General features: G+C 41.3%; 1 pseudogene; it reads left to right on the forward strand.

The window, feature by feature from the left end:
* The first annotated feature begins 1,129 nt into the window (after nt 1–1,129).
* On the forward strand, nt 1,130–2,102 carry LOC148739832 (uncharacterized; annotated as a pseudogene).
* Nucleotides 2,103–8,443: the final 6,341 nt, after the last annotated feature.

Genomic DNA, 8,443 nt, shown 5'->3' on the forward strand with positions numbered 1-8,443 from the left:
TTACTTACAATTCGGCATCCCGAGTAATTAGGATGGATGTGTTTAATTCTGCCGACATTGAGTCACTTGCTCTGCGTCGTCGGTTAAAGAATTGGAAAATGGAAAGAAATTGCTCGTTTCAGCGGCTAGTTGGTGGCCAATGCGGTCAAGACCCTCGAAGCACTAAAGTCCAAGATTTAGTTCCCTTGCTAACTTGTAACAAGGATGTATCACCGCCACAAAAGTTCTCTTGGGCTGAGGACCGGCAGCGGCGTAGACACTGAGGTGGAACTGATTCTAGCAAGGTCTTCAATTTTCAGTTTTCCCTTCCAACATTTCTGAAATGGATATTTGTCCCGCTTATCGTTCTTCGCTGGGCATTGGGTGGAGAAGGGGTTTGGCGCGTTGCCAAGACCCACAACTTCTTGCCATTTCAAAAGAGTATGCATGAGCTTTCTTTTGGTAAGTACTAGCTATTTTGGAAGTCTCGCACATACCATTGATTTTATATGTACAGGATCAAAGCCTGAATTTCATTAAGTCACCACACAACTCTTATTCTGCATCGCTCTTTTTTTAACCAGACTCCCTGATTATACTTAGCGACGCTGTTGTTATGGTTGTTTCTAAAGATTTTCAATCATTTATGCCACGCCTTGTTTTCTATATGTTAACATGGAAAAGCCTCATGAACCATGCGCAATATGACAGTTGACGTTGCTGTTCTACTCTGAGGAGACGACTCTTAACCCATCCTGAACACAGTACCCCAGCCACCTAAGGAGGAAGCTTCTATTTGCCACCTAGCGACGACTCGTCCTCCTTTGAGGAGATCTCCTATGACAGCGCACCAGCCACAACAAAGCGCGAACCAAAGTCCAAGACCATTGAACCACTCAATGATTATTTGTGCACTCGAGAAATCAGTCCCATTCGTTCTCGGCTACAACGGCCTTGGGAAGAAGCGAGTGAAAGAATACGACGCTATCACTTGCGGAAGGCAGGTCAAGGTCTATCTACACTTCTACAAGACATAGCTCCAAGTGATAGTGGTTCTCTCTTCAAGGCAGTCTATTCCTCTGGTGTCATACAAAGAACCTTAGAATGTAACGGAGAGGAAGCCATAAGCAGTTCAGTCGACGAAACCATGATGAGCGCACTCACCGAGTACTACCGTGCAGCCGACAGCTGGGTGACGCGTCGGCAAATCCTGTTCATTATGGCTGATAAGAATCAGCTTTGACACTGGATACCCTATTCATCTCAGTATTGTTTTACTGAGGCCAGACGCCACTGCTTAGTATATGGAAGGGGAGCACTAGTGCTAACAGTTCCGACGCCAAAGATGAGAGTATCCACTGCTCAAATCGACCACTTCATAGCGTTCATCACTAGTCCTCGCTCGTATTATCCAAGACTTGCCTTTTGGCGAAAGAACAATCATGTTATCGACGAAAGACACTATCAAGGTTCCAAATGTCATACGGATGATTATCCCAGAGCAAATAGTGATCCAGTATATGACTTACTGCCAGGAGTCTGGGTCCACGCCACTAAGCCGCGCTACCCTTTTGCGGATCTTGAGCAAGTGTGCTGCGTCTGTTCGGACATCGGTTCAAGGCCTCCCTCGATTATGTTAGTGCAGTAGGTGCGGAAGCATTTGACGATCTGCGTGATGTTGTTGAAACCCTTGGAGATGTAGGGCAAGGCATGGGATGGGCGAAACAGCAGGAAAATAATCTCCTCGCAAGCAAACGGTGCCTTAAAAGCGACTTTAAGGTGAGTGTGACCCGCGATGGGCAGATAGCCCTATACCTCTCTATGTTTCTCGCCCTAAATCTTTGTCTTGTGCGTTCAAGACCGTCTGTTATCTGCAGGATAATGCCGGCTGCTACCACTGCGGAGTCACTCTCGTCTGTGCAGCAGCCCTTGGCCATGAAGGTGTCAAGATCAGGCGTTTAGATTTTTCTGATCCACAAAGAGGCAAGTCGGCATGTGATAGGAAGGCTGCGACTATAAAGTCACACACGAGGATTTATCTTAACGCTGGAAATGATATCGAGAAGCCTGAGCAGATGAGAGACGCGATAATCTCTTCTGGTGGAGTTCTGGTGTTAACGTAGCATTGTGTGAGACTTTCCAAGTCCCGACGGTGCTATCTTCAAATATAAAGGGTATTAGTCAGCTCAGTAATGTCGAGTACAAGGAAGAGGGTCTACTAGTTTGGAGGGCGTATAGTATCGGCGATGGTAAACTCATCCCTACAGACAAACTACATTACCCATCCCCATCTGACCTACGGACCCTTACCGGAGTTACTCGCTCTTACTCAAGCGCATTTAAATCTTTCAAGGAGAGGCGCATAAAAGCATCAGTTTGAGATCCAGATACACCGATGCATATCGAAGAGGAAGACAATAACGGGGCGACCTTGAGCTGTCCTGAGGAGGGTTGTGTCAAAACATTTGTGAGATATTCATTAAAGCAGCGGCATTTAGACTGTGGACAAACACCAACGAGCTTTTGAGCGATATAATGTACTGGATAGAGCTGCTGTTGGATATTCTCAAAGGCTTCAGGGGCAATGCGCAGCTGTTCCCGAGCTGGACGCAGTTGCAGAGCCGCCATCTTCTTACGACATGCCACCAAAGGGCTGGGCGGTCAAGTCAAGTACTTCCCGTAAATAAAGATTTACGCACAAGCAAAAGAACTGCCTGACTGAGAAATTTCAAAAAGGTGAGTGATCAGGACGAAAAAGTAATCCGGCATTAGTTGCGCGTTCTATGATGTCTGCCGTGGACTCGCAAGGGAAACGGATGTTCAGTAGTAGAGAGTTTCTGACTGCATCTCAGGTCGCTGGGTTCTTCTCCAGACTTTCGGCAAAGAAGTCTCTGTTTGACGATGATGATATTGAAAAGGAGATTGAATGTGCAACCCAGGAGGCAATTGTCGAAGAATTGACGAATGAAGCTTTTCGGGAACTTTTGCCAGGTCATCCCATCGTGTGATAGTTATAATATATGCGATATAACCTCAGGAGGGAACTCAACACGACCAAGTAATCGGTTGCAAAACTAAAAGACATTTGCGCCGGGCTTGATATTGCTGTTGATGTAACCATCAAACGTAAAGAACCCTATGCAGACAAAATTGAGAAGTACTGTCAAAAATTTCGATGCAAAGCGGATAGGTAAAGCCCAAAGTTAGCACAAGGGTGGGTTGTGGAATGAGAGGAGGGTTATCATTGGGATTCGTTCTTCAGTTTCACGACCCAAATACCACGCCAAACGCTAACCTAAGCATATGTCAGTAGTGGGAGCACCGTCATATGGACTTTACTCTCAAAATCGATGTCACTAAGATGCTGCAGGGAATTTCTATAAGTTTGCGCCCAGCAGGAAATTCGTTTTCCGGCCAGCGCCCGCGCATTTTTGTTTTAAAAATCTTCCAGTCCAACCCCCTCCCCCTTCGTACCCCTTTAATAAAAATGGAATGGGCCGTCCCTTACCTATTCTCCCTCGCAGCCGTTTTTAGTCTCGTCACGCAACGCTCCTCCCCACAAACGGCCATTTGTGGGGAGGAGCGTTGCGTGACGAGACTGAAAACGACTGCAAGGGAGACTATTCTTTACCCCAAGTACATTTTGTTTTCACTCACTTTAAATTCAAAGTTATCACAAAGGTGAGGTAGGGGACTAGTGGGACTGAATAGGGTGTGGTTACGAATTCTAAGCTATATTCTACAACCCACTGAGCTGAGCAATAGCTGAGTGCGCTAAGGAGAAAAACGAGAAGTTGTCCCTCTTTAACAGAAAAGAAAAACGTATTTTGAGCGAAAGCAGTTGAGTGAATTACTGTTTAAATATTTGGAAAATAAATGAAAAAATCTTGTGTCTTTATATAATGATGGAAAATTCTCAATTAAATTGTTGCAGTTGCCATATAATGAGCCGTTAAATACATTGCGTGCAACATTGCATCGGAAACCTTCCTTCCCCCTCCCCTTCAGAAAAAAAATTAATCACCCTGGTCTGGAAGGGACGAAGGAAAGGTTGCGTTAGATAGGCTCACTAGACCGACATTTACGTCTTGCGCTTATGAATTTTTTTTATTATACAAGAAACTAAACGAATATCAAGAGTTTGCTAACTGAGATGTAGATATTGCAACTTCTGGATTGATTTTCCGGAAAAGTGTTGCACAAGCTGGCCTGGAACCGGCGTACAAGCTTGATATTTAGATATGACCCTAAATTATCAGTGAAGCGTGGCAACAAAGCAATAGAAAAGTTAACTGAGAACGTCAAAATTATTTGCCTTCAAATACCCATTTGGAAGGTAAGCTGTCATCGAAGTATTATCTCAGATTTACTGGCCAGTTTTAATGGGAAATGGCTGGGTTTTCCAATGGTTTGCTCAGAAAGCGAGCTAAGGCTACTCGAATTGTTTATATTTCCCGGTGAAACAAAATCTCTTCGAAAGGTAAAATTGGGTGAGCTTGCATGGGGCTGCTCGCCTCAGAAATAACTTTTGCCAAGAAAAAAATGATATCACCTTCAAAAACAGCTCTTGTACTCGCTAGAATTTAATTTTGAAAGAATTCTACAAATACCTAGTATGTATTAACTCCTTAATAAAATCATAAATTAAGGAAAACCATAATTTGTTATGCGCCTTCACGCGAGTTCGATATCTGATCATGAAATTTGATCTCATTTTTCTGATTTTTCGGCTTCCCGGGTGGTCGACGGTTTTTCGTAATTTTCTCAAAAATGTTAAAACTCTAGAACCCAAGACTTATATCGCGATTCTTAGCATACTATAGGGTATCTCTGGAGGAAATATCGAGGGGTCCAGTTTTCCGACCTTGTGCCAAATTTTTATCAATCTCACTCAGTCTTTACAGAGAGTTGCTCTTAAGTCCAGAAGTGTTCTTTAAATTTTCATAGAGCTATTTAGTACGTTCCCACAAATGAAATGAAATTGAATTATTAATCAATCACTTGAAGAAAATACCAGCAGGCATTTTCAGTAACAATATCCTACTGATGTGGCTGTAAATAAGGAACCTGTTTTACTTGTGGAAGGAAAGCGTCAAATCCATCTCGCACTGGTGAGAATATCTCAGAACAGAGCTTATTAAAAAAAAAAAAATCAAGCGAACCATAGAAATGCATTGATCTCCAAACGCAGTGCAATAAATCGAAAATGAGTAGAGTGCAGTACTAATTAATTGATCCCTTTATGTAAATTTGTGGTATGAATGTCAATGCACTAGCTCTTAGTACTCATAATCTTCAACTCGCGGAAAAAAAAAAGAAAAAAAAAAGAGCTTTAGGAGAGGATATTTTCATGCAGAAAATCGGTTTCTCTTTTACTGAATGTTCGAAGTGAATTGAAAGGACAAGAAGTGAACTTCTCAAGCTCATTAATAATTCATGACGTTATAAGCCAACCAGAGCACCCCATTCGGGTAAGGTGGATGACTTTGAAACTCAAGGAAACACCAGTTGAAAATAACTAGTGTTACATCACGTTTTCGTCATAAGTGATAAAATTGTTCTTAATCTGCATATTCGTAGATAACTCAAAAAGCTTCATACTCTTTAAAAACCCCACCATCCTTTCGACTATTGGAAACTTGACACTTTGCACTCGTTGCCAATCCTCAAAAATGCCCACTGCCCACTGCCCCCTTATTTTTATATCTGGTAGAATTTGGTACTGCTCTCTCTACACAAAGTTCTTCTTCCTCGATTGTTTTCGGGAAGCGAAACCTTCCTTCGGCCATGGCAAAAACAATGTCTAAATTACTTCAAGTTCACAACGCTTTTGAAATACAAATTTGGTGCAACGCTAAACTATTGGATAATTAAAAACAAAACCTCACTAATACAATGAATGCCGGCTGAATACAACTAATCACACATAAAAGGCATTTTAACGAAAAATGGGAAAGATACAACCTTGCATAATTTTATATTGTTTCTTTGGCGAAGTCATTTCAAAAACTCATGGTTCGGGTTTCGTCAGGTTCCCAAACGCTTGAAAGCAATAAAACCACTCAGACTGCGGCCTCGTGGTTTCAAATGCTTTCTCGTGTTTGGAAACCCGATGAAACCCTCGCTTTCGGTTTTGAAGTAGTTCTAAGAAACGATATCCTTTTCTCGAAGCTCTCAATAGAGCTGTCTTGCATTCCTCTCCAGAAAAACCGTAGTCCCCTATTGGCAGAGGTTGTTCGCATCACTTTTGAAGGAAGGCTGCACAATTAAATTATGCAATAATACCACAGCTTATTTCAAACAAGAAAAATACTCGTTATGCAACGCTTTTAAGCAGTTTTATCGACACGAAATATCCTAGAAGCTACAACAATAAGATAATTTTATCAGGTTTGAATATTCAAACCTTATAATATACCGTTTGCAATGAAACAAAATCTTAAAGGATGAACCGCAAACTTACAAAATACAGACGTACTGTAGAAGACTTTAGTGAAGAGTGTAGACAAAGATTTGCATAACAGGGAAAAAGTCGGTAGTAACTTTCCACAAAAGTAGGTAAAAAAAATCCTTGTTTGAATCAATGAACATAACCGCTGAAACATACTAATTATAGTGATTTGCTGGCCAAAACTTTTATTTGCCCGATGAAGCTGTGATTAAGGGACCAAGATCTCTTGAAATCTCGATACAAGGCACTCGATATACTCTTACAGAGACTTTGCAATTGCAAATGAACACCCAGCAATTCTCTTCATTCTCTCATAAACAACTTCCTCACAAAGAAAAAAAATAATGCGCCATAACTTTCCTGCGTCCTAACCCGTCCACCGCGTGAGAGGTCGAGATGACAGATCATATATCACTAACCATAATACATGCAAAGTATGCTTCATAAAGCCTGATCAGAAGACAAACTTGAACATGCCGGTGCTATTTTGACCATCCCTTTTGAACTGTTAAATACATCATTTTCACAGATTATTGATTTGACGTCATGAACATACCTACATGCCAATATAAACTGTAACATAGCGTTTTCATTTGCGCCTGCTCAAATAAACACAATGTATATCATTTTAAAAAAACAGCTACTGAGACATCTTGCAACATCATTTCAAATTTTCCCACTCCTAGGATTTGTCGGTAACCAACCCTTAGCATCCCCTGCAATCAATGTCATCTGGCCTTTTATGAGGACTACGCCACATTTACCCCTTACATGTATTGCTGGGTAGCTCATTAACCTTTTTTAGGCATTCATATGGAACACCAAAAAGAAAACATCGAAACTTAAACGAATTTGGTCTGTTAGCGGTTATGTTTCAGGACCCATCCTAACTTATACTAACTTTCGTCCTGTTTTGACAGGCGATTGGACAACAACCAGTTGGAGGACTTGCCAAAAGAAATATTCAACAACAACGCCGAATTAGAACATCTGTAAGTGAAAAAGTAAAGACTTTTAATCCTACTGACTTTGAAAGAGGAGGACAAGATAAGATAAATAGATGATTTCAGGGATAGTTGTAACAGTAAAAGCTTTACAGTAGTTAAACTTTGTCACCAAAGTCTCACATTTGTATTATTGTTTGACACAGCACTCTAAATAGACCTGTCTGCTAAGCTTGTATTTCGTCTTACACGCAGAAGCAATATTTTTTAATGTGCAAATCAAAAAACTTCAGTGCATCCATGCGAGACTGGGAGATTGGGGCTAGAAACTAAAGGATATTGACGTACATGTTAACGCTCCTTCCAATGTAATCGAAAATCATGGAATTTTCATATATGAGCAAGCCAATCAACAAGAAAGCGAGGAGAAAAAGGTGTTTCAATAAAGATAGCGCATCTCCAGATGAAAGGAAAGTAAAAGAATCCTGTTTGAAGCAACCTGAAGCTACAAGCTTTGACATGGTAAACAAGAGTGAGCCCGAAAGCTTCAGCTCTCGACTGAGTAAAATATTGACACGCCTAAGAAAACTTGACTCAATCCACGAAGCTCGAGAAGCGCTTAAGAAGCTTAAAACTATTGTAGATAACCTCGCACTTGACGTCGCCACTCTACATAACAAACTCATCCAAGAAATCGAGAAAGGTGTGAAACTTCTTGAAGACGAGGCTAACACTCATTTAAAACACATACCAACCGAAGAAGTATTATCACTACGCAAAAAACCTTCTTTAACAAGAAGGTAAACATCCGCCGCGAAAAGAGTCCTGTAAAGTCAAGCAGAGGAAACGAGAGAATACCAAAGAAATGATCAATTCCATCGTGAAAGAAAAACTGCAAATAGCGGACGCATTGAAAATTGCATTGAAATGGAAAAGCAACACAAAACCGCCATAGCCCGAGTCCAATTCTAACTCCCTCTCTTTGTTTTACCGAGAGCGAGAGAGTTTAGAAGCAGGCATAGAAAGGAAATGCCTTTTGTAGTTCATGAAAACGAAATCGTAGAAAACT

This window comes from Stylophora pistillata, chromosome 2, assembly GCF_964205215.1.
Source record: "Stylophora pistillata chromosome 2, jaStyPist1.2, whole genome shotgun sequence".
Taxonomy (NCBI): Eukaryota; Metazoa; Cnidaria; class Anthozoa; order Scleractinia; family Pocilloporidae; genus Stylophora; species Stylophora pistillata.